The sequence below is a fragment of the Protopterus annectens genome, chromosome 8.part0, assembly GCF_019279795.1.
Source record: "Protopterus annectens isolate FY-2018-M chromosome 8.part0, PAN1.0, whole genome shotgun sequence".
In the NCBI taxonomy this organism is placed as follows: domain Eukaryota; kingdom Metazoa; phylum Chordata; order Ceratodontiformes; family Protopteridae; genus Protopterus; species Protopterus annectens.
The window spans coordinates 1,505,168,944-1,505,194,133 of record NC_056741.1 but is presented as its reverse complement, the minus strand read 5'-3'; the positions used below and the strand labels follow the sequence as shown (position 1 = coordinate 1,505,194,133).

Genomic DNA, 25,190 nt, shown 5'->3' with positions numbered 1-25,190 from the left:
GGGTTATAATCAGCTCCGAAGATGCAGAGGTCTCCGGAAACAATACAGTTGGCGCCGGATGACTCAGAACCGACATTGCTTAAACTTCAGGTCAGAGGAAGAGTAGTTAAGGGGATAAAAGATGAATCCGTTCCGAGACCCAAAGGAGTCAGAGCTGAGGGGAGTCCTGTAAATCCTCTCACCCACAAAATTTTGTTCACTAGTCTCGCCACATCAACTTTTGAGACACTTCTGGTGAAACACAGATGGCTGAGAAGGTGATTCAGATCTTTGTAAAAAGACCTTGAGCAATTAGCCAGCAAAAGGGCCAGCAAAATGGAGAATAAACCAGTCTTGGCAAATCAAGTTGGCGAATTGTCTGTGCCGTGGTAGTCTGTCAAAAAAGTGGTGAGGTGTTTTTCCTGAGCTGGTATTTAAATTTCCTGTTGTACCAAAAATTTTGGTATCAAAGTCTTACGAGCCGAAGCAGTTGTCGGTAACGATGACTCTTCCAGCACCGAAGTTTTTGAATGAGAATTCATCAAAACCAATGTACTCCATGGAGCTGAGGATTTATGCTTCTTACGAGTCTGTTCCAAGGGGGGTGATTGAATAGACAAGCTCCCTTTTTTGGCCTTTTCTAAAGATGAAGAGGAGGAAGAAAAAAGAAGTTACGTCTTACCATAACGTTCCATCTGTGCTGTTGATTTACCTCCATTCATCCATTCATCACTGATGGGTTCGGTTCCAAGCCCCTCGGAACCGTGTCAGCCTAATACCAAGCTCACGCACAACAAAAACTCTTGAGCTAAGCTGCTACCCACAATGCCCCTCTCAGTTACCTCAGAGTTTACATAAGACATAGAAATAAAGCAGAGGCCATTTCTGTGCAAAAACCCTGCCACACCACAAGTACCCATGAGATCCACCAGGAGTCTTTGGCGGTGGATGGAGGGGGGTGTGTGTGATGGAATGTTATGGTAAGACATAACTTCTTTATCTGATGTTGATCTTCAGTTCCATTCATCACTGATGGGACAGAATCCCAAGCTACCCAAGAAACCTGGAAGAACATTCCTGAGCACCATTGAGCCGAAGGCCGCTCTTCCCCTGGAGACTATATCCAACTAGTAATGTTTGATGAAAATCTGTGGTTTAGCCCAAATGGCAGCTGTGCAAATGTCGTGCATAGAGGCTCTGGAGTGAAAGTCTACAGAGGTTGCTATAGCTCTAGTTGAATGTTCTTTGATATTGTGAGGTCAAGGCTCGTTTGCACATGAATATGAAAAAGAAATACAATCTCTGAGCAACTTTGATAAAGTGACACTTGAAACAGCATATCCCACTCTTGGACCAGAGAAAGAAATGAAAAGTTGGTCTGACTTGTGGAAAGATTTAGTCTTGTCTAGGTAAAAACATAGTTGCCTATGCACATCCAAGGAGTGTAGACAGTATTCTCCTTTATTCTAATAGTTTGGGAAAAAACACTGGGAGTTTGATGGATTGGTTCACAGAAAAATCAGAAACTACTTTGGGGAGAAAAGATGAATTAGTATGTAGAGATACTCTGTCTTTATGAAACATTAGATATGGTCTCGATGCATAAGGCCTGTAATTCTGACATTTGTCTAGCTGAAGTGACAGCTACCAAAAATAGAGATTTCCATGAGAGAAATTTGAGGTCACATTTTGCAGCAGGTTCAAAGGGGGGTTGACATAGTGAATGCAGTACTAGGGACAGATTCCACATCAAGGGACGCTTAACTGGAGTTCTGCTGTGAAATACTCCTTTGAGAAAGGTTTTGCACAGGCGAATGGACATAAGTGGAGTGCCCTCTAAACCGTTATGGAAATTGGAAATTGCTGCTAAATGGACTCGTATGGTAGAGGCTGATTCTCCATTTTCAAAGAACTCAGACAGGTATTAAAGGAAGACAGAGACCGGAGCTGAGAAAGGGTCTAGCATCCACTCTTTAGACCATATAGAAAACCTTTTCCATTTATCTCTATAAAATGTTTTCTGGTGGATAGTTTATGGGAGGCCAGAATAATATTGCGAAATGGTGAGGCTTCCTGCCTGGCTACTAATGGAAGTGGAGAAACCAAACAGTCAGCTTGAGACTGGACAGATTTAAATGAGTCAACCCTTGGGGGTGAGAAATCAGAAAAGTTAGAAAAGTTAAAAATAACTCTAAACGAGTAAAGTAGAAAGGGGAAAGATTTAGAGAGTGACTAAAGAGAGAAATAAATATCAAGAAAAATACCACTTAGCTTGAGAGCTCGATGAAACGCTGCTATATGGCTACGCGGCAAACAAGATCTGACGTAACAGGGAGAAGGGCATTGTGGGTAGCAGCTTTGCTCAAGAGTTTTTGGTGTACGTGAGCCTGGTATTAGGCAGACACGGTTCCGAGGGGCTTGGAACCGAACTCATCAGTGATAAATGGAAAGAAGATTAACATCATCAGATTATCAGTTTTACTATTCAACAGATATGGCTTCCCCAAAAGCTGAAGGAATTAAGCCCTTCAAGATTAATTTATCCCTTCACTCAATGAGAGCTCTATGGCTAAAGCTGTGGCAAATGCTATAGTCTTCTTGACGATGTACGGCTCCTAAATAATAGATGCACAAGAGATACAAATCAGAGAAGGGAATTTTCTGGCCACACTTCTGGCTTTTTTTTTTTTTTTTTTTTTAAAGCCAGAGGGGCCTTTGGGTTTTTAAGGCATAATGATAGCAGATGATAGAGAAATGCCACACTAGGAAAAGAAAGAGAAATGAAAAAGGGGACTATCAACAATGACAGTTTCAGGTACACCGAAATATACAGAGAGCACAGAACAGAACACTCTAAAGGAGAGAGTATTTTTTTAAAGTAAATAAAGGAGGGGGAACTATCAATAATGATAGTGGCAATACTTGTAAGTGCATGGGAAAGGACCATCAAAAATGACAGTAAAGGTTGCACTAATGTATTGAAAGACAGAAAACGAGAAAAGAAGATATTTTAAGAAAAATATACTACTCTTTAAAAAAGGAATATAGATATTGAACATTTTCACAAGAAATATTAAGAAATAAAGTTGCCTCGAAAGCAGAGGCAAACATCTGTCCAGAAAAGTGGTACACAAGATCTGAGGCAACTGGGAGAGGGGGATTATGAGTAATGGTGAAACTAGAGTTTTTGGCCTGCGCGAGCTGTAGTAATGGCCAAGTTGCTTCCAATAATTGGAACCAAACCCAATCATAGAGGATAAAATGAAAATTGATGACCTGTCCCTATAAACTAACCAAATAACTACAAGAAACTATAACAAATGCAAATATTTCCTTTAAGGGAAAAAAGAAATGGAAAAGAAAAGAAAACTAGACAAAGTAGAAAAACAAGTACTCAAGGAGTACAAAAGGTAGCTGGAAAAAGTTGCCTAAAGATAACAGTAATAAAGAGTGATAAGGATAATATGGAAGAGAGGAACGAGACAGTTAAATTATAAAACTATCAAGACTCATGTAGACCACAAGGAAAAATTAGAAAAACTGTACTATAATGCTCAAGACTTCACAATCCACGTATCTACCCAATGGCAGCAAATGAGATCTGGGGTATGTTATGTTGGTTGGGCATTATGAGTAAAGGGAGGAGTCTAAGATTTCAAGGATCCTACACTCTGGAAGAAGTGGCAGAGGCAGATCTGAACCCATCAGTTCAGGAATGAATGAAAAATGACATCAGATCATTGAATACTCACATCTATGAACTCTGAATGTTCCCCAAAGTGGTGCAACCACATAGTTAAGATATGGGACACTTACCATATATTAAGATATGGGACCCCTACCCACATATCACAAAGGGTTACATTTTTAACATTCATGTTAACAGCATTCACATATGTATTTTGCAAATGATCCATTCCTCATTTTCACAATACTCATCTGGCATGGCAAAGAAGGGTATGGACTATTATGACCTACAAACAGATCTTCCTAAGGAAGCCCATATACTTCATTTATTACTTCATATACGCAGAATAAAAGAACGCTGACATTCCCAGAGAACACCTTCACAGGGGACAGCAATTTTCACCCACAAAACAGGTCTGGCTACAAAGGAAGAATAGACTTCAAGACAATATCACCAGTAGGGATGCCTACCATTGCAGTACAGCTTATTTATATCTTTTTGTTGAGTTCTGCTTTGGGAAATAGCCATAAACGCTGTTTTGCACCAAACACTTTTTGTGCACACATGTACAGTTTGATACACAAAGGAAATGATGCATTTTCCACACCACACACTCACCTGATATAATTCAGGACAAAAAAAAATCTACATACAGCCCAACAAGATAGACAACACATTAAAATAGACATGTGTTAGAGAGAAAGGACTTTATAAAATTCACAAAGGGTCATAGGTTCGTACTAAGCTAACTGCCCTTGCGAGCCATTTTAAAGTCTAGCCAATTATCCCCTGTGAGAATCAAACTCTGCACCTTGTGTTTGTAAGCCGAACACCGTAACCATTAGGCCACCCTTCCAACCCCAAGATTGCCATAAAAACACAAAACATGAATATGCCTTATTTTGTAAGCTGATAACTCATACTTAACTCAGTCTATTCCACGGGCAAACTCTTATACTAGAAAACTATGTGATCAGCAGCCTTGTGTGTGTGTGTGGGGGGGGGGGGTGAAATCATGGGCAATGGAAATGTCACTAAGATCAAACATCATTTGCACTGTGATGATGGGAAGTATTGTCAGCTATGCCAGGAGAAGTAGGTCAGTGGATGTGAAACATATGCCAGCATAGCTAGCTGGAGTTTTGTAAAGAATGATATGTCATTTGCATATCAAACTGATTTGTACAGATGTTTGTGTTAAAAATGTATTTGGTAAAGCTGCTTGTGTTAAAACTGTACAAACAGTGGATCCTGCTGGACAGGTAAGAAATGCACCTGTTTGTCAGACTGTATTGTAACTGTTAAAATGAATATATTGTAATAGAGGATACTGGAAGAGAAGAGGTTAATCTCAGTCCAGCTAACTCTGAAAAATAGTCTGAAATTAAACTATCTGGAATAGGCCAAAAAGATTGTATGTTACAGTTCTGATTGCAGCCAGAGTGAAATGTCTGAAAACCAAGACTAGGAATCCTACTGTATTGTCCTTAGGGGGTGAACTAATTGCTACCCTAGAAGGGTGGAAGTTTTGACATGGTTTTATAGCTTCCAGATGCTATAACACATCTCGGCAAAGCTGTGTGTGTATGGTAACACTTATGTGCTAAATTCTGATTCGCTTTCAAGCAAAGAGGATAGTGTGGGAACCAGAGTCAGATGGCCAGTTGTATGTGATGTCATTCTGGAATTCAGCACTGAAATGAGGTTTTAATATTAGATGAGAAAGTAGTCTCAGGACGGTCCGTTTTTGAAGCCTGACAAAGAGGGATCACTCACCTATATCATCTTGCCTTGCTTTAAAGTAACCAGGGAATAGTAATTCTTTAGATTGGTCAGGAAATTATAGCGAGATTAGTTGAGTCCTGTTTTTCTGTAACTGTGTGAATCTAGTCATCTGCATTATTTCTAATATTTCATGTGACAAACTCTGGTGTTTACTGTAAACAAATATTTAATATTTTATGTGTTTTATTATTAGCTATATTTAAACCTGTCATTGTGGCTGATCTTTTACACAGTCTTTTAACCTTTCAGAGTAGTTATACTTATTTGGAGACACTGACCACTCCTAAAAGCCTTGCTGCACTGGTCAAATACTACCATTGTATTACTATTAATTTTACTCAGTAGAATTGGGTACTCTTGTAAGAGCCTTAAAGTAGCTGTCTGGTGGCAGTGAATCTACCTTAGAGTTTTGGGCAAGGGTGCAGAGCTAGTAAATCCATGCCAGCCTTTCTCAGGTGTGCGCAAAAATCAAATCTGAAAGTATGCATGTGTCAGTTACTTGGAGCAGGGACACAAAGCACTGGTTTCACAGACAGGATGCTGGAGTACTTGGCTTGGAGCACTCAGCCAAGAACTCAACTCTACAGCTGTGCCAGTGGGTAGTCTTACTGGGGGGCCTGGAGAGAGAGAAGAGGGATCTAGCCCCCAGATTGTGTTCCCGGTGTGCTCTTAACGGAAACTATGCTGGCTGCAGAGAGCTGCATATGAAAATACTGTGTGCATCTATTTTTGTTCCAAGTGAATGTCCATTTCCAGTGTCAGTGGTGATGGCTCAGGCTCCTTGACTACTGGCCCAGAGCAGGGATGTCACATAACACCACAGGCAATATCCTGTGTAAGTTCTGCACAATATTTCTGTCAATACAGCAACCTTAAGGCTGACAGCTCAGAATTTTTTAAATGTCTGCAACAAATATGAAGTGAACAAAAATAATGAATGGAAGTATACATTTAGAAAATGAGAATAGTTATTTAGATTTTGGTTTTATGCACGAAAATGTATGAAAGAGCATCATGTGTCTCATTGCTATCAAAGTATTGGCTGCTAATAACATGCTCCCCAACTAACAAATCTCGCTTGGATACTGTTCACAGCAGTTTAGTAGGAAAGCCTCCTGGGCATTTCTACCAGAAGAGAAAAAGAATGAAGCAAAAGCAATCTTTTATAAAACAGACATCTATTCTCAGCAAAGCTATTCCTGCATCATGCAAGACTGCATTTAGAGTACCAAAATGCAGAAAGTCTCATATGACTGCAATGTGATTGATATAGACTGCTGTTTATATAGTCTCTGTAATGACACTCTGCTGCTTGACAGCTCTTAAGTGTGGCTTTGTTAGTTGATGCACTCAGCCATGGAATACAAGATATGGCTGAGGAGATAAATCTGCAGCTGACTGAAAAGCAAATAAAAAGGACACCCATTTGATATGTTCAATTCATAAACTGACAAATTTGATTATTTTACTCTGCAAAGACATTAAATATGGTATGAAAGAAAGATCTACTTTAGATCATAGACCAAACAATAACTAGTTAAAATGTGCTATCATGTAAAAGGATGGTGGTCATTATATGGAAATGGGGATTTATTAAAAAAAAGTATTAATCCTTTGCGGAAATGCTACCATATAAAGACAAGCACAAGCATCTCCATAACTAAGCCCAGCTCAAATTAAATCCTATGAGTTGCAACCAAAGAAGTGGTTAACTTTATTAAAACTACCACAAAGGACTGTTTTTAAGCAAATATCTTACTGAAATTGAGGCTGAGCACACCTCTGCTGTAGTAATGCAGCTATAACTAGTTTTCCCATGGCAACGTGCTGTCGTGCACATATGAATGGAAACAAACTATATTCATACCTTGAAGAAAGTCACTCTAGGCCTTGACTGTGACTTGGTTTTAAAGCTACTGTATCTTTTACACTCTAAGCAGAGGCTTGAACATGAATTGCAACCAACATTGCACTCTACCTTTTGGATGCTACTTGGCATCTGCAGGACACTGACACAGCCAAAGGAAAAAAGGCAGCCTAAATGATTGTTCCCACAAATCAGTAATTACTCTTTTGGTAGGAAGGACTGATAGAGTGCCTGACTTTCAGAAAACAGGAAAAAAGTTTTCTCCAGAAGACTTTGAACAGTATAACCTGATCAAGCCCCTCAAGTCCCCACTAAATTTTGCCACTGAAGAGGAGCAACTCTGTGATCTTTCATCAGACTCCACACAAAGCCAAACGTTTATTACCATCGCCTAAAATGTGCAGATTAGGGAAGCATGACAAGTCAAATTAGCCAAAGAGCTCAGCTGATACTAATGCCCCCTGTAACTTGCCACCTATGTGAGCCTGGGATTTCAGTATTGGTCATCAAATCCACATACAGAACAGTAAATTTTAAGACAAACAAATTTAATGACAACTGGGGCAAAAAAAGGCTAAACAGCCAGATAAAAATCCATATGACAAATTCATCTTCAGCTGTGGAATATAATTCAACATGCTTGCATCACGTTAGCCACTTAAACTCCCATTTTCAGCAGCACTCCCTCACACAAAATGAAATTCTATAGTAACCAAAACTAATACAGACCCCAAATTTCAGACGTTATATTGTCAAATACCAGGACATAGCTAAAACAGTTGCTGCTTGATTACAAAAATAACCAAAGGAGAACAAGAGTGGCACTAAGGTAGAACTCCTGGTGCCAGGACTGACAAGGTTCAATGGACATATGAATTATCACTCAAATACAAAATGGCTGACCAGAATTCTTCCTCATTTCATTGGTTGGTACTAAGCTATCGGCCCTATGGCCTATACAAGCCTAGCCGTAACAATTCCCTGGATATTTCTTCCCACAATATTTACTTCCCTGGACCTCTGTCTAGCAGGGTGACTGACATGATCCCTGGGGTGAATTTCCTCCCATCCAATAGTCAAGGTTCCTTTTGAAGAGGGCCAACGAGGCACTCTGCTTGACATGCATGGGCAGTCTATTCCAGAGTATGGGGAGTCCCTGGGTCAGGAACCTATCCCACCAGCATGTTTTGTTCATTGTGATGACAAGGTTTAGATCCCTGGAGCGTGTGGCTCTGAGGCATTGGGATTTCTTTAAGTGGAGCATTTCCAACAGCTCAGGGTTTGACATGGCCTTGTATGTTAAGCAGAGATCGCCTCTGAGTAGACGATATACCACAGAGTATAGCTGGAGTTTTTTTTAGATGGTCAGCATATGGCATCTGCTTTAGGCCTGTGATCCTTTTAGTGAGGTATTTCTGCGGCCTTTCCAGCTGTTGCAGATGTTTTGGGAGGTACAAACCAAATGGGGCGTTGTACTCTATAATGGGTCTAATGAGGGATGAGTACAGTGGGACAATGAATACCTTTTTTCTGGATGAAAATTCCTTGGTGATGGTGTGCCACATAGGATTTCCTGACTGTTGTGGCGATGTGGTTATCGAAGGTGAGACACTGTCCACCTGTGTCCCTAAATCTCTCATTACACTTTTGGTATTTAGTGTACTGCCACCTATGTGGTAATTCATGGGTACATGTTTTTTTTCCAAAGGGGATAACTATACATTTCTTGACATTAAGCTTGAGCCCATGGCTCTGGCACCAAGCATCTGTTTCTGTAAAGCCCTTTTGTAGAATATCCACATCATGTGGGGATTCAATAATGGCTCCCAGTTTGCAGTCATCTGCGAACTTTGTTAGCCAGAGTCCCTTAGTGTTGGCCTGTACGTCAGAGTAGTAGATCCCAAACAAGAGTGGTCCCATATCTGAACCCTGAGGTACTCCACTTGTCGGGAAGCTGGATTTGGAGTCGGCTACTTTTACAGTCTGGGTTATGTCAGTAAGCCAGTTGGCAACCTATCGAGTGATGTACGGATTTATGCCCAGCTTGGTAAGTTTATCTATTACTCCAGAGTGGGGGGGTGGTGTCTAAGGCCTTGGCGAGGTCCAGACAGACACCTTACCCTCGTCCACAGCTCTGGAGATGGATTCAAAGTCAATCAAGAGACAAGATCTGCCCTTCACGAACCCAAACTGGGTGGGGGGGTCCAGTCTTTGAAGGTTGCCAATGTCTTTGTTTATAAGTTCCATGATAATGCGTTCCATGCCCTACCTTCCACTAATCTTTTCAAATGATCCCTGAATGGAGGCACATAAATTTAGCTACATGGTGATGGCTGGGGGGAGGGGAGACAGGGTCAATTCAGAAATTACAAGCCAGTCAGCTGAACCTCGATGGCTGGAAAGGCTAAGAAAGGATCTTGTGAGAAAAGCTAACTACTGCCTTGGAGGACAATCTCCAGGAGAGCAGTGCATACGTTAATGCCAAACCATCTTGATCCAGTTTAAGACGTGTGACAAGGGAGGTGAAGAAAGATATAACAGTAGATACAGTGCAGTTGAATTTCAATAAGACCATCTGACATTGTCCCACACAGCAGCCCATTTAGGAAAACTAAGGAGGCAGGGTGGGACCAGCATATACAAGGTGGAGGGAGGATGTGTCAGATAAGGAATACAATACAGTTGTATGAGCATACTCACCATAATGGCAGATGTTCAAGTGTAGGGATCAATACCACATAAGAGTCCTCCATGGGATGCAAACTTCAAGTGGATGCCACACCAGATAGAGCTTGGCAGATGCCAGCATGGCTGAACTCCTCTCTTCCCAATGACACTGGCTGGATATCCAGCCTTGCACCACCTTTTTCTTTCTGCTGGGAAAGACTCTTTGAACTAAATAAGGAATTTGTCCTTGGCTTTTACCTTTTCCACGAATTACAAAAAACAGTATGGCAGAAGACAACACAGATTGCCCTTTTCTCCTGTATATTTCTCATATTACCATCAACCCCCCTCCTCTTGCCCTTCTGAGAGTCACCCTTATTCTCTACCTGCAAATTATGAATACACAGAGCCCCTATGCACTGACAGAAAGGGGAGGGGATCTATCCTACTGCAATGTTCCTTATCAAAAAAAATACTGATATGCAACTACAATCACACAACAATACCAGGTTTGCTTTAAGGATCATTGTCTCAACAGAATTCCTACAACAGTTATCCATCCTAATGAGAAAAGGTGCTCACAGCACACCCTGAAGGGAAAGGGCTATAAACCCTGCTTAACTCCTGGACTGGATATCCAGCTTGTACTGCTTAAGAAATGCATGCATGGTTGTCAAGGCAGACACCTCACAGATATTTAAAGGAAGGACTTGCCTGAAAATGGCTACTGTAGTTGCTGCTGCCTTGTGGACATGCCTCTGAACTGTCCCCCCCTCAACTGCTACTGGTTACATTGCAGAAGGTGATGCAGTTTGCAAGTGACACAGCATTTGTTGGGAAACGGTGTAGCTCATTCTACCTGACATGCAACACAAACAGCTGCTTGGATTGCCTCATCTCTTCAGTTCAGTATATTAAAATTGCCTGTTGGATCCTTTCTCCTTTGTTCTAAGGACTGGAGGAAATGCTAGTAGGTGTGTGGCTTGGTTCAATGTCACACGACAAAGATTTTGTCCTGAAGGTAACCCCGTCTCTAAAGATGACTACAGATATTTTCTTAGTCATAAATGCCCATTGTTCTTGCAAAGTAATCTAGCTCATGTAAATTTAAACAGCAAGAATGTATTACGAGGACTTTGCGGATATGACAACACCAAGTTCAAAGGGTGAGGGGGGAGCCCTAACTACCAAGTTTTCCACCACAACGATGGAAGAACCATTTAAGTGGTCTGAGATGCAGCAACTCCCACTGGAATTACTTGAATAATGACAGAGAGGGCTACTACAGAAAGCATGTTGCAACAGGAAATAGGTGTACCATTATGGATGCATAACAGAAGCCATTCTGGAGCAAGACTACGGGTTCTGAGGCTAACTGTGCCTTGTCTTTACTGAAAGAGGAAGAACCTCCATCATTTACAGAGGCAAGACTTTCTACAGTGGAGTTTCCTGGCCCCCTTAGGATGACATTATCCAAGCTGCCAGTCAGACAGGTCAGGTTCAGGTGCACCAACACCATCCCCCCTCATGGCTCAAGACAGTCTTAAGTTTGGAGAAAGATTATCCACTCCAAGCTACACAAGCTTGAAGAATGTACACTTGTGCAAGTAAACTTACCATAACAGTAGGTGTTCAGATCGTCACACTGCTGAAGTAGCCTTACTGAGGAGGGTTATATCCTGCAAAGGATAAATCAACCGTCTAGCTTGCAAAGCTTCAGGGCACCTTCCATGCACCCAAACTGTCACGCAGCTCAAACTGAGCAAACAAAAGTGGAGGGAAAGCGGTTACTGCAGCAGTGATCATTCGAATATCTACTGTTATGTTAATGTTCACTTACACAACTGTACTACATTGATCATATTGATCATTACTGCAGTAGAGTGCAGTTGTGTAAGACCTTAACATAATGGTAGATGTCCTCCTCACTGTTGCAATATTCATTACAACAGAGATCCCCTGACTAGGGCGGCCCAATGTCCAGCCAGTATACCAAAGCCTTTAAGCTGTTTTAAGTTATGCTGTATGTCACACGTATGCATGCTCCTCGTGTAGGGTAGGGCATAAAAGTGATGTCCAGACATACCATCTTCAGAACTGAGAGCCTCAGTATGAATGCCAGTCCAAGGAGAAGAGAGAGGTAAGCAGTACATCCATAACAGAAAAGGACAAGGGGGGAGGGAGGGAGTGAAATACTGCAACAGTGAAGAGAAGGACATCTATTGTTATGGTACTATCTGACACAACTGTATGATGTCCTTCCATATGCATTACAACAGGGAGTGTGCCAAAGCCCAGGAAGGAGAAAGGGATGGGGACAAACCACCAGAGCTCTCTAGGCACCCATGAAAGATGGCACTAGCAAAACCAGCTCTAGCTCTGGAAATTCCATCCATCTTGTAGTGCTTTTCAAATGTATGTACAGAAGTCCAAGTAGCTGCCTCAAGAATAAAGTTAGTATCCAAACCCTTGAGAAAAAGCACCAGAAGAAGCAGCTTTAGTAGAATGAGCCTTAAAAGAAGAAAGGCTCTTACCATGAAAGGAATAACAAAAAGAAATTCCTTTAGAAATCCAAGAAGAAATAGTTTGGACACAATGAATCCTAAGGACCTAGGATGGAAGGAAACAAAAGGATGCTAAAATTTACGAAAAGTCTTAGTCTTATCCAAATAAAATCTGAGTTGTCTATGCACATCCAAAGTGTGCAGCACCTTCTAAATGACAGACTGCGGCGAATGGAAAAGTGGGCAAATTAACAGATTAAGGGACCAAATTGGGCTTAAAAAAGTGGATTAAGATGCAAGAACACACTGCCCTTATGAAACATCAAAAAAGGAGAACAGGCCACAAGGGCCTAAAGCTCAGACACCTGTATGGCTGAAGTAAGGGCCAACAAAAGTACAGTTTTGTACCCACCATAAATGTAGATGTTCGAGTGTTCACACTGCTGCAGTCATTACACTTGGGTTATCCTGCCGTCAAGTGGTCCTGCAGTCGGCCAGAGTTCCAAAGTCTTGATCCGGCGTCGGTTGCTGTCGCTTCTTCCCTGACGTCAGTGCATCAGGGGTATATAAGATGCATCCGACGCCATTTTCTTCAGTTTTTCTTGCCCCAGATGTCAGGTGCCCCCAAGTAGGTAGGCAATACATATTGCTAATAAAAAATATACATATTAAATAAAACTAATACCTTCAGTTACAAGCAAATACACCACAAAGGTTGTATAGGATAGAAAGGCATAGATAAGTCCAGCTAGTTCAGAGGGGGTGGAGGGAGGGTAACCTGGACTGCAGCAGTGTGAACACTCGAACATCTACATTTATGGTAGGCACAAAACTGTACTATGTTCATCGTGTTACACTGCTGCAGTCATTACACTTGGGTAGAATCCCAAAGCTAAGGTTGGGTGGCTGGTCTATAAAGAGTTAAGATTGGCTATGAGGCCCTGCAGAACTGCAGTGGCAAATCCTGCTCTAGATTTAGAGTAGAGGCAGGTGGTAATGCTTGGTAAAGGTGTGCACTGAACTCTAAGTTGCAGCCTCCAAAATTTCCTTGGTAGGTACTCCTCTGAGAAAGGCTGTTTAAGTGGCTGTTGCCCTGGTGGAATGTGGCCTAATGTTATTTGGGACTGATTTTCCATGCTGTGTGTAGCAGTAACGAATACAGTGTCCTATCCATTTGGATATAGTCTGCTTTGAGATAGCCTTGCCCTGAGACCCTGCAGCATATGCTACAAACAGTTGCTCAGTTTTCCTGAAAGCTTTTGTTATGTCCAAGTAGAAGCATAGCTGCCTGTGTATGTCCAAAGAATGCAGAAGTTTCTCCCCTTTATTCTGGGGGTTTAGATAAAAAGTTGGCAAATGGATGGTTTGGTTAAGAGCCACACTAGATATCACCTTTGGCATAAAGGTAAGGTTTGTCCTTAAAGAAACCCTGTCCTGATGAAAAATTATAAAAGGTTCCACTGCCGTTAATGCCTGCATCTCTGAGACTCTTTGTGCTTAAGTTACTGCCAGGAGCAGAGCTGTTTTCCATGATAAAAATTTTAGATTGGCTGTATTGACTGGCTCAAAAGGTGATAGGGTCAGTTTTTCCAAAACAAAATTGAGGTCCCAAGTTGGTGCTGGTGCTCTCAGGGCGGTCTTATGTTTTTAGCCCCTCTGAGGTACTGCTTTAGCAAGAGATGAGAGAATAAAGGAGTATTCGAGTTGTAATGTGCTGAAATGGCAGAGGCGTGGATCTTAATTGATGAGAAGGATAGGCCTCTGTCCAGCATCTCAGTTAAGTATTGTAAAATCTGAGGAATGTTTGGAACAAGAGGGTCTAGGCTTTGAGCCTGGTTCCAGGCGCAGAATCTCTTCCATTTTTCTGAGTAAGCATTTCTAGTGCTAGGCCTCCTGGCCTCCAAAATGACATCCGTAACAGCTTTAGAGGGAGGTGTTGCCTGTTTGACTAATGTATCTGCCATGCAGCCAGGTTTAGGGTTTTGAGCTGACCGTGCAGAATCTGATTATTTTGTTGAGTCAGAAGGTGTGGAATTTGAGGCAAAATCCATGGTGGGCCTTGAGCCAAGTTCCTTGATAGGGCACCAGTGCTGGCGTGGCCAGTCTGGAGCAATCAGGATCATCTGTGGTTTTTCTTGTCTGGCTTTTAGGAGTACCTTTGAAAGGAGAGGCAGTGGCGGGAACACAAACTTTTAGGTTTTTCCAGCTGAACAAAGGAGCATCCACTTTCCATGCTTGTTTGTGATAAGTCCTTGTGCAGAATTTTTGTAGTTGGCAATTCAGTGGGGAGGCAAAAAGATCTATGTCTGGGCATCCCCATTTTTGCGCTACCATGCTGAAGATTTGCGGATTCAATTTCCATTCGTGAGCGTCCATGATATTTCTGCTTAGATCGTCTGCCAGAGTATTTTTCTTTCCTGGCAGGAATTGTGCTTGCAGGTGAACTTGATACGTTAGAGCTGTGTTCCACAAGGTCATGGCTTGCCTGCACAGGGGATAAGAATGAGTGCCCCCTTGCTTATGTACCACATTACTGTGGTGTTGTCTGTCTTTAGTAATAATTGTCCTGGATGCAGAAGGTCCTTGAAAGCTGTTAGGGCATTTTGAACAGCCAACATCTCTTTTTGATTGATGTGAAGATGCATCTGGTCTGTGATCCACTTGCCCTGAATGCATTTTCCTGCCATGTGTGCTCCCCAGGCGTAATCCGAAGCATCTGTCAGTTTGCCTGGCTGTGGGTTGGGTAAAAGGCTGACCCTTGTTTAGGTGACATGCCTGTGCCCACCATCGAAACTCCGGTTGTAGGCAGGGAATCATTGCTATTACTGCTTCTAAACTGTGAGAGTGTGGAGTCCAAACACTTTTTAGGTACCATTGTAATTTCCTCATATGCAGTCTGGCATATGGTATTAGTAGTATGCAGGATGCCATGAATCCCAGGGCCTGCAGAATTTTTCTTGCAGAGAGATGGGACTTTTTTGCCAGTAATTGAAAATATTGAGTTAGTTGAACTTGTTTGTCTGGCGTGAGGTAAGCCATCTGGGCCGTTGTATTTAAGCTGGCACACAGGAATATAATCTCTTGTGAGGGCACTAGTTTTGACTTCTTTTCATTTACTGTGTACCCTAGAGAAATTAGCAACCTTTTTATAAATGCCAGATGCTGTAGAAGAATGTCCTTTGTCTCTGCTTGAATGAGGCAGTCGCCAAGGTATGGATATATTTGAATTCCTTTTTGTTTGCAAAATGCAATTACTGGTGCCAGGCACTTTGTGAAGACCCTGGGAGCAGTAGATAAGCCAAAGGGCAGTGCAGAGAATTGGTAGTGCATTGTACCAGCTTTGAATCTGAGGTATCTTCTGCAATTTTGTCTGATACGGGCATGCAGGTATGTCTCTGAGGTCCAGAGTAACAAGCCAAGCCTTCTTGCTCAGCCTGGGTAGAAGCTGCTGTAATGTCAACATTTTGAATTTTGGAATATCCAGGTAAGTAATCAGAATTGAAAGGTCTAGTATGGGCCTCCAGGCCTTGTCCTTTCTGGGGACCAGGAAGAGTCTTGAGTAAAATCCTTGTCCTTGTTCCTGTTGTGGTACTTTTTGAATAGCTCTCATGTCCATGAGGGCTGAAATTTGTTTTTGTGCCTCTGCCCATTGATTTTGTGGCAGGTCTGGCATTCCTTTTAGCCTTGGTAAAGTATGAAAGTGGAACCTGTAACCGTGAGACACAATATTCAGAACCCATTTGTCTTGGGTGATTGTTTGCCAGTTTTGAGAAAAAAGTGCTAGTTTTCCCCCTAAGGGGGCTTCCAAAAGGGACGTGCTTGGCGTACGAAGGGGAAAGTCATTGTGACTGTTTCGTGTAAGGCTGAGACTTGTCCTCACCTCCTTTTGTGGTTGAGGTGCCCCACTGTCTGTTTGAGCCTTGGGGTTGAGATCTGCCTCTTGGGTGTCTGTATCTGCCTCTCTGTGGCCTGTCTGACACTGGAAAGGACCAATTCTTTGTTGGCCAATTTCTGCTAAACCAAGGTGGCTGTACCTGTAAGAAATCCTTGACTGTTTGCATAGATTTAGTTTTATCCTCCATTTTCTTTAACACCTCTTCTGCCTTTACACTAAACAAGGTGGTATGCTGTAAAGGAGCATCCAATAATTTTGCCTTAATACGATCAGGTAAACTCTGTTCTTTTAACCAAGCATGTCTTCGAATCACAGAACCTGTAACTGCGGCTCTACAAGAGGCCTCTAAAGAATCAAAACCACATTGCAGTGTATGTTTTCCCACCTGTTACTGCATGCAATAAATCCTGCATTTCTTAACAATCAGGAGCTTCTGAGCTTGCAAGCATTTTCTGTTTTAACTGAGCCATTAAATATTGTTGGTACTTAAGCATGTGAAACTGGCAATTTAAAGCTCTTACTGCTAAAGTTGCAGAAGTGTATACTTTCTTCCCCCATCTATCCAAAGCTCTGTAATCTCTGTCAGATGGTACTGGATTTTTTGCAATCGAAGCCTTAACCCCTTTTGGACCCTGGGAAATAGTTTCTGGATCAGCAGAATGGTTTTTGTAAAGAAACTTGTGAGAGTCAGGGACTCTATAATACCTATCTGGCTTGGCTGGAGCAGGGGGCAAAGAATCAGGAGATAAGCTGGGTTCAGAGAACACAATATCTAGCACAGGTGGAATAGCCAGGGGTCTCTGCTGAGGCAATAAAAGGAAATCCCTGAGCCTTTTCTTGGATTCTGAGTAATCCTGACTTTCCCAGTGGAAATGCTCCCTCATGGTATGTAAAGTTTCCTCAAAAGAATAATCCTCAGGAGGAGAGGCTGAAGGGATAGATTCTTCACTATCAGAGTCCTCATAGGGAAGTAGAGTATCCCTGGTCTGAGGAGGAATCAGAGGAAATGGAAATCTGATCAGAGGAATCATAGTCTGTATCCTGCCTAGGCCTTTTCTCAGGAGGGGGATGAAAAACCCTGATTACAGGAGAATGCTGTACTTCTTTCTTTGTCTTTAATGGAACCTTTGTCTTGGCTGTTGTTTTAATGGTAAGTTGTGAAGGTCTGAAAACACCCTCAGAAGCCGATGCCTGCTCAGTGGCTCTGGACCCATCTGAGGGATTAGTTTCCGTAGGCCCAATACCTTGAGTTTCCAAAGGCCTAGTTGTCTCCACGTGGGAGTCTGAAGCGGCCTGTGGCTCTGAGGTAGCGGGTGTCAGGGGCTGCGAAAGCGCCTTACTGAGAACCGGCGACTGGCCTAGAAGAGGTTTCGTCGGTTTTGGACCTCGGATGCCTGTCTTTATCCTTGTCTTTGCATTTTTTCGGTATTGAGGTCGTCGGTTGATCAGACGGCATAGTATAATTGAACCTTCGGCCAAAGTAGTGCAAAGCAAAATCAAAATGTCTTTTTATAGTGCGTTTGTTAAATCTAGCACAAAACCGACAACTAGTGACGTTGTGATAAGTGCCTAGGCATGGAATACAGTAAGAGTGGAAGTCCTTATGAGGTATTTGCTTCCCACAAGAAATACAATCATTAACTTTTTCTGACATCGGTCTGAGGCAAGAAAAAAAAAGTTTCCCCAACGGGGTACTTAGCATTATTGAAGACTTCGGATCTGAAATTCGACTTTGAAAATCTCAGGAGTCGGCCGACCGGCACTTGCGAACTGCTTCTGCTTCGGGCACCGTGCGGTAAGAAAGACTGAAGAAAATGGCGTCGGATGCATCTTATACACCCCTGGCGCACTGACGTCAGGGAAGAAGCAACAGCAACCGACGTCGGACCAAGACTTGAACTCTGGCCGACTGTGGGACCGCCTGATGGCAGGATAACCCAAGTGTAATGACTGCAGCAGTGTAACACGATGAACATTATACAGTCTTCCAAGAGCAATGTTGCAAGGTAGCTGAAGCTTCAGTCTCAAAATGAGCATCGGTAAATATTTCTAAAACACAATTAAGATCCCAGGGAGGAGAAACAGGTTTTCCTGGGAGGCCTACTATGATGGATCCCTTTAAGGAATTACTTCACTTCAAATCTAGAAACTAAAAGAGGTGATAAAGGTAGACAAGCAGAAACAGCTAAGTGGACCTTAACAGAAGAAGCCAACCCAGCACTGAGCAGTTCACGCAGATAAGACCGAACCAAAGGAACACCCACAGAAAGTGGATTCAGGTTACAACAAACACACCGAATAGAAACCTCTTCCACTTGGATAAGTAGTATTTCCTAGTAGTGGGTTCCTGGCCTCCAACAGGACCCAAGGACGTCCTCTGAAAAAGGTGTCTACGTGGAATCAAAATCCTATCATCCACCGTGTCAGTTGAAGAGTGGACAGGTGGGGTTAGATGAGAGAGCCCTTGTCTAAATGCAGAAAAAAGAAGGAACTAATGCTGTCTCGGTCAAAAGGGGGCCACCAACAAGATTTTGGGAGCATCCTGTTGCATTTTGAACAGGACTTTTGGATTGAGAGAAAATGGAGGAAAGGCATAAAGAAACATGCCCTTCCAAGAAAGAGAGGGTGTCCACCTTCCAAACCTGGAACTATGGCACAAAATAAAGGAAGCTATCTGTTCAGAGGGGAGGTAAAGATCCATCTGTGAAGCACCCCACTGGTGGACAATGTCCAGAAAAACATCCTTGTGAAGCATCCACTCATTAGATTGAGTTATGGACCTCCTCAGAGTATGTCACAATGTTTTGCTCTGAGGGAATATAGAGACTGCCTGAAGTGTCACTTGATAGCTAGTTCCCACACTAGGAAAGCTAACCAGCAAAGAAGATAAGACCTTGTGTCCCCCCCCCCTCCTTTTTTCGGACATAGCACAAAACAGTGGTATTGTCTTGTAAACACCTGGAGAGGTCCTGGGGAGAAGACAGGATGAAAGGACTGAAGAGCCAGCAGAAGCACTTTCAACTTTTTGACATTGATGCGTTCTGTTTATGAGGCAATCAAACTCAATGTACCTTTAGGGAGACAAATGATGCTCCCCATTCCCATGTCTGAAGCATTTGAACAGCTCCTAAGAGGGAACAGGCAGATGAAAAGGGAGCCCTGGATTGAGCGCCGACTGCTGAATCCACCACTGATGTTCCTGTTTGAGGCATGGAAGAACAGGAAAGTACAGTTGTGCACACTTACCATAAATGTAGATGTTCGAGTATATTCACTGTTGCAGTCATCACACTTGGGTTATCTGCCTGCAGATAGCCCTCAGTCGCCCCGAATACCAGAGTCTTGGGATTTCTGCGTCGGATGCTGTCGCCTCTTCCACGACGTCAGGTCATGGGGGGTATAAAACATGCAGCTGATGTGATGACATCCATTTTTCTTGCCCCAGATGTCAGGAGCACCCAAAATAGGAAGCAATTACATGGTGTGGAACACCTCCAGTAAAAAGTAAATACCACTGCCATAAGATATGACCAAAAAGAGGACAGGTGGAAAGAATAGGAAAGTCAGGTGGCTGGAGGGAGGGTAACCAGGACTGCAACAGTGAATACACTAGAACATCTACATTTATGGTAAGTGTACACAACTGTACTATGTTCTTCGTGTTTCACTGTTGCAATCATCACACTTGGGTTGATTCCCAAAGCTGAGGAAGGGTGGAGGCAGTCAAGAAGTACTGAGGCTGGATAGCAGGCCTTGTAAGACTGCTGTTGTAAATCCAGCTCTGGATTTAGAAAAAATAGGTAAGTGGTAATGCTTGGTGAAGGTGTGTACAGAACTCCAGGTGGCAGCTTCCAGGATGTCCTTGGGTAGGGACTCCCCTGAGGAATGCTGTAGAGGTTGAGGTAGCCCTACTGGAATAAGTGCTGATCCCCTGTGGGGTAGGTTTTCCATGGTGTTTGTAGCAGAAATGGATACAGTGTGCTATCCATTTGGAAATGGTTTGCTTTGAAATGGCCTTGCCCTCTGCCCCTGTAGCGAAGATGACTAACAGCTGGTGAGATTTTCTGAAAGGTTTAGTTCTGTCAAGGTAGAACATGAGCTCTGTGTACGTCCAAGGAGTGCAGAATCCTTTCCCCTTTATTCTGAGGATTAGGGAAAAAGGTTGGTAAATGGATGGATTGGTTTAAAGCCACACTGGATACCACCTTGGGTATAAATAATGGGATAGTCCTGAGGGAAACCCTGTCTGCATGGAAAATAATGAAGGGTTCCACAGCCATTAGTGCCTGTAACTCTGACACTTTTCTTGCTGAAGTGATGGCTAGAAGTAAGGCTGTTTTCCAAGAGAGGAATTTAAACTCTGCTGCAGCAACAGCTTCAAGAGGGGGAAGGGTTAGCTTCTCTAGTACAAAGTTAAGGCCCCAGGCAGGGGTGGGAGCTCTCTTCGGGGGCCTTAAACTGTTAGCTCCCCACAGGAACTGTTTGATGAGAGTGTGTGAAAACAGAGGTGGCTCAGTATTGTAGTGAGCTGAGATGGCAGAGGCATGGATTTTAATTGATGAGATGGATAGGCCTTTGCAGAGTAGCTCTGCTAGGTAATCTAGGATTTGAGTTAAGGTAGGCACAGCTGTGTCCTTTCCTTGAAACTGGCTCCAAGAACAATATCTTCTCCACTTTTCTGAATAATATTTCCTAGTACTAGGCCTTCTGGCCTCAAGGATTACGTCCAGCACCTGTTTGCTGAGGGTTGCTGGTGGTGCATTCAGGGGATAAGCCAGGCTTGCAAGGTTCAGGGTTTGCAGCTGTGGATGCAAAATCTGTCCCTCCTGCTGGGACAGCAGGGGGGGGGGGTCTGATGTAGGTACCAGGGTGTCACTGCTGTCAAACTATATAGGAGTGGGTACCAGTGCTGGCGTGGCCAAGACTGGGGCAATAAGGATTGTCCTTGGCCTGCCCGGTTTGATCTTGAGTATTACTTTTGAGAGAAGGAGCAGAGGGGGAAAGGTATAAATTGAAAGGTTTTCCCATGTAAAGGATAGGGCATCCACTTTGTACAATTGATGGTTTTGGGGGAGGCAAAGAGGTCCACGTCTGGAGTCCCCCATCTGTGGATTAGAAGTTTGAAAGAGATGGGTTCCAGCTTCCACTCATGTGGGTCAAGTAGATTTCTGCTTGTCATCTGCCAGTGAATTTTGTTTGCCTGGCAGGAATTGAGCTTGCAGGTGCACTTGGTTGCTCAGGGATGTGTTCCACAAAGCCACAGTTAACCTGCAAAGATGGTAGGAATGAGTTCCCCCTGCTTGTTTATATAGTACATAACTCCGGTGTTGTCTTGTCTATCAGGAGTTGTCCTGGAAGGGTAAGGTATTTGAAAGGCTGTCAGAGCATTCTGTACAGCTATTTCTTTTTGATTGATATGCAGGGGAATTTGTTCTGGGCTCCATTTGCCTTGAATGCATTTGCCTGCCATGTGAGCCCCCCATGCATAGTCTAATGCGTCTGCTGTCAGGGTTTGGGCGGCAAAGGGTTAAGTGAAAGGAAGTCCCTTGTGGTGGTTGCATGCCTCTGCCCACCAAAGGAACTCTGCCCTTAGACATGGAATGATAGGTATCAGTGTTTCCAGGTCCTGAGAATGCTGACACCAGAGACTAAGTACCACTGACATTTCCTCATATGCAGTCTTGCATATGGAATTAGTAGAATGCATGAGGCCATGAACTCTAGGGCTTGCAGTATTTCTTTTGCAGATAGCTGGATTTTGGTGGCCATTAGTTTGAATAAGTTTGTCAAACAAGCCTGTTTTTCTGGAGTGAGGAATGCCATCTGGGAAGTTGTGTTCAAGCTTGCTCCCAGGAATACAATCTTTTGGTTGGGCACCAGTTGTGATTTCTTTTCACTGATGGTGTACCCCAGAGAAGTTAGAAGTCTCTTTACAAATGCCAGCTGCTGAAGAAGCAATTCCTGACTGTCCGCCTGAATTGGGCAATCCCCCAAGTATGGGTATATTTGAATATTTCTCTGCCTGCGGTATGCAATGGCTGGAGCCAAGCACTTTGTGAATACTCCAGGTGCAGTAGATAAGCCAAAGGGAAGTGCAGAGAACTGATGGTGCATAGAGCCTGCCCTGAAACACAGATATTTCCTGCACGATCCCCTTATGGGGATGTGCAGATAAGCTTCTTTTAAGTCTAGGATGATTAGCCAGGCGTCCTTGGCTAGCATAGTAAGAAGCTGTTGCAGAGTCAACATTTTGAATTTTGGGGCCACCAGGAAGGTGTTGGGAATTGACAGATCGAGGATAGGCGCCAAGAGCCCTCTTTTCTAGCCACCAGGAATAACCTGGAGTAGAAAGCCTGACCCCTTTTCTCTAATGGCACAGGTTGAATAGCTCTGATACTAAGTGAAAGTACTTGATTTTGAGCTTCTGCCCACTGGTTTGGAGGAAGGTCTGGCAACCCACTTGAGGTTGGAAGTGAGTGGAAGTAGAATCTGTATCCCTGGGATACAATGTTTAGGACCCATCAGTCCTAGGTAATGGACATCCAGTTTTGTACATGCAGGGCGAGTTTTCCTCCTAGGGGTGCAAGTATTTGGGCTTTGCTGGGAAGGAAGTTAGACAAGTCATTGTGAACTTTTTCCATAAGGGGGGTGGCTTACCACTCCCTGTTTTAGAGGAGGGAGAAAGTACAGTTGTGTACACTTACCATAAATGTAGATGTTAAAGTGTATTCACTGTTGCAGTCATTACATTTGGGTAATCTGCTAGCAGGTTGCCCTCAGTTGGCCTGAATAACAAAGTTTTGGGTCCTGCATCAGTTTCTGTCTCCAGGACGTCAGGTCGTCAGGGCTATAAAACATGCAACCAACGCCATTTTAATCAGTTTTCCTTGCCCCAGATGTCAGGTGCCCCCCAAATGGGGAGCAAAAATTTTATATAGATATATATATATATATATATATACATGTAATTTAGAACACAAAAAAATTACCTCCAACTAAAAGCAAATACACCAAAAAGGCTTTTGAGCATAGTAAGGAAAGAAGAGGTATAATAAGAGAGAAATAGGGGGCTGGCGGGTGGGTAACTCGGACTGCAACAGTGAATACACTCGAACATCTACATTTATGTTAGTGTACACAACTGTATTATGCTCTTCGTGTTTCACTGTTGCAGTCATCACATTTGGGTAGAATCCCAAAGCCATGGATGCGAGGATGGCATTATACAGCATTAGGAGCAGCTATAAGGCCCTGCAGGACTGCAGTGGCAAAGCCTGCCCTGGATTTAGAAAAGAGAGGTAAATGGTAATGTTTGGTGAACGTATGAACTGAGCTCCAAGCAGCAGCTTCTAGAATGTCTCTGGTAGGAACCACTCTGAGAAAAGCTGCAGAAATAGATGCAGCCCTGGTGGAATGGAATATGATCCCCTTGGGGACAGGTTTACCATGGTGCATGTAGCAGAGATGAATACAATGGCTTATCCATTTTGAAATAGTCTGTTTTGAAATAGCCTTCCCCTCTGCCCCTGCAGCAAATGCCACCAGTAGTTGCACAGACTTTCTTAGAGATTTTGCCCTGTTTAAGTAGAATCTTAGTTGTCTGTGTACATCCAATAAATGCAGAATCCGCTCCCCCTTGTTCTGCGGATTTGGGAAAAAATTTGGCAGATGAATGGTCTGATTAAGAGCCACACTGGATACCACACCTTAGGCATAAAGGATGGATTGGTCCTGAGGGCAACCCTGTCCTGATAAAAAATAATGAAAGGCTCCACTGCCATGAGAGCCTGTAGTTCTGAAATCCTGCTAGCTGAAGTGACTGCTAAAAAAGGCCATCTTCCAAGAAAGAAATGTTATGCCTGCAGTAGCAGCTGGCTCAAAAGGAGGTTGGGTGAGTTTTTCCAGCACATAATTGAGGTCCCATGCAGGAGTTGGTGCTCTCCTGGGAGGTCTCAAATTTTTGGCCCCTCTGAGGTACTGCTTTAAGCAGGGGATGAGAAAAGAGAGGAGGCTCTGTGTTGTAATGAGCCGAGATGGCAGAGGCATGGATTTTTATAGAAGAAAAAGATAGGCCCTTGTGAAGCATCTCAGTTAAATATTGCAGAATCTAAGGAATACTGGGCATTGCTGTGTTTATCCATTGTGCTTGGTTCCAGGCACAGAATCTTTTCCATTTATCAGCATAAGATTTCTAGTACTAGGCCTTCTAGCCTCCAAAATGACATCCATCACAGGTTTACTGAGAGATGTGACTGGTGAAATCAGTTGATTAGCCATGCTGCAAGATTCAGAGTTTGGAGCGGTGTGTGCAGAATTTGATAGTTCTGCTGAAACAATAGATGAGGCGTCTAAGTCAGGTACCACGGAGGAAGGTGTGACATATTCCGTAGAAGCGGGTACCAGTGTTGGCGAGGCCAGTCTGGAGCAATCAGAATCATTTTTGTTTTTTCCTGTCTGACTTAGTAAAACCTTGGAGAGCAGAGGCAGAGGGGGAAAAGGCATAGTTTTTCCAGCTGAAGGATAGAGAATCCACTTTCCAAGCTTTTTTGTGATGAATTCTTGTTCAGAATTTGTCAAACTGATAGTTTTGGGGAGAGGCAAAAAGATCTATGTCTGGGCTCCCCATTTTCGTGTCAACATGCTGAATATTTGTGGATCCAGTCTCCATTTGTGTGGGTCCATAAGAGTTCTTAGTTTGTTAGCCAGAGTATTTTGCTTTCCTGGCAGGAATTGAGCATGTAAATGTATTTGGTAAATCAAGGCTGTGTTCCACAAGGCCATGGCTAGTCTGCAGAGAGAGTAGGA

General features: G+C 43.1%; 1 protein-coding gene across 1 annotated transcript in view; it reads right to left on the bottom strand.

Annotated features, from left to right (window-relative positions):
- Window positions 1–25,190, bottom strand: part of ST14 (ST14 transmembrane serine protease matriptase) — a 1,989,024-nt gene that overhangs the window by 955,038 nt on the left and 1,008,796 nt on the right. The gene's annotated exons all lie outside the window — the stretch shown is intronic.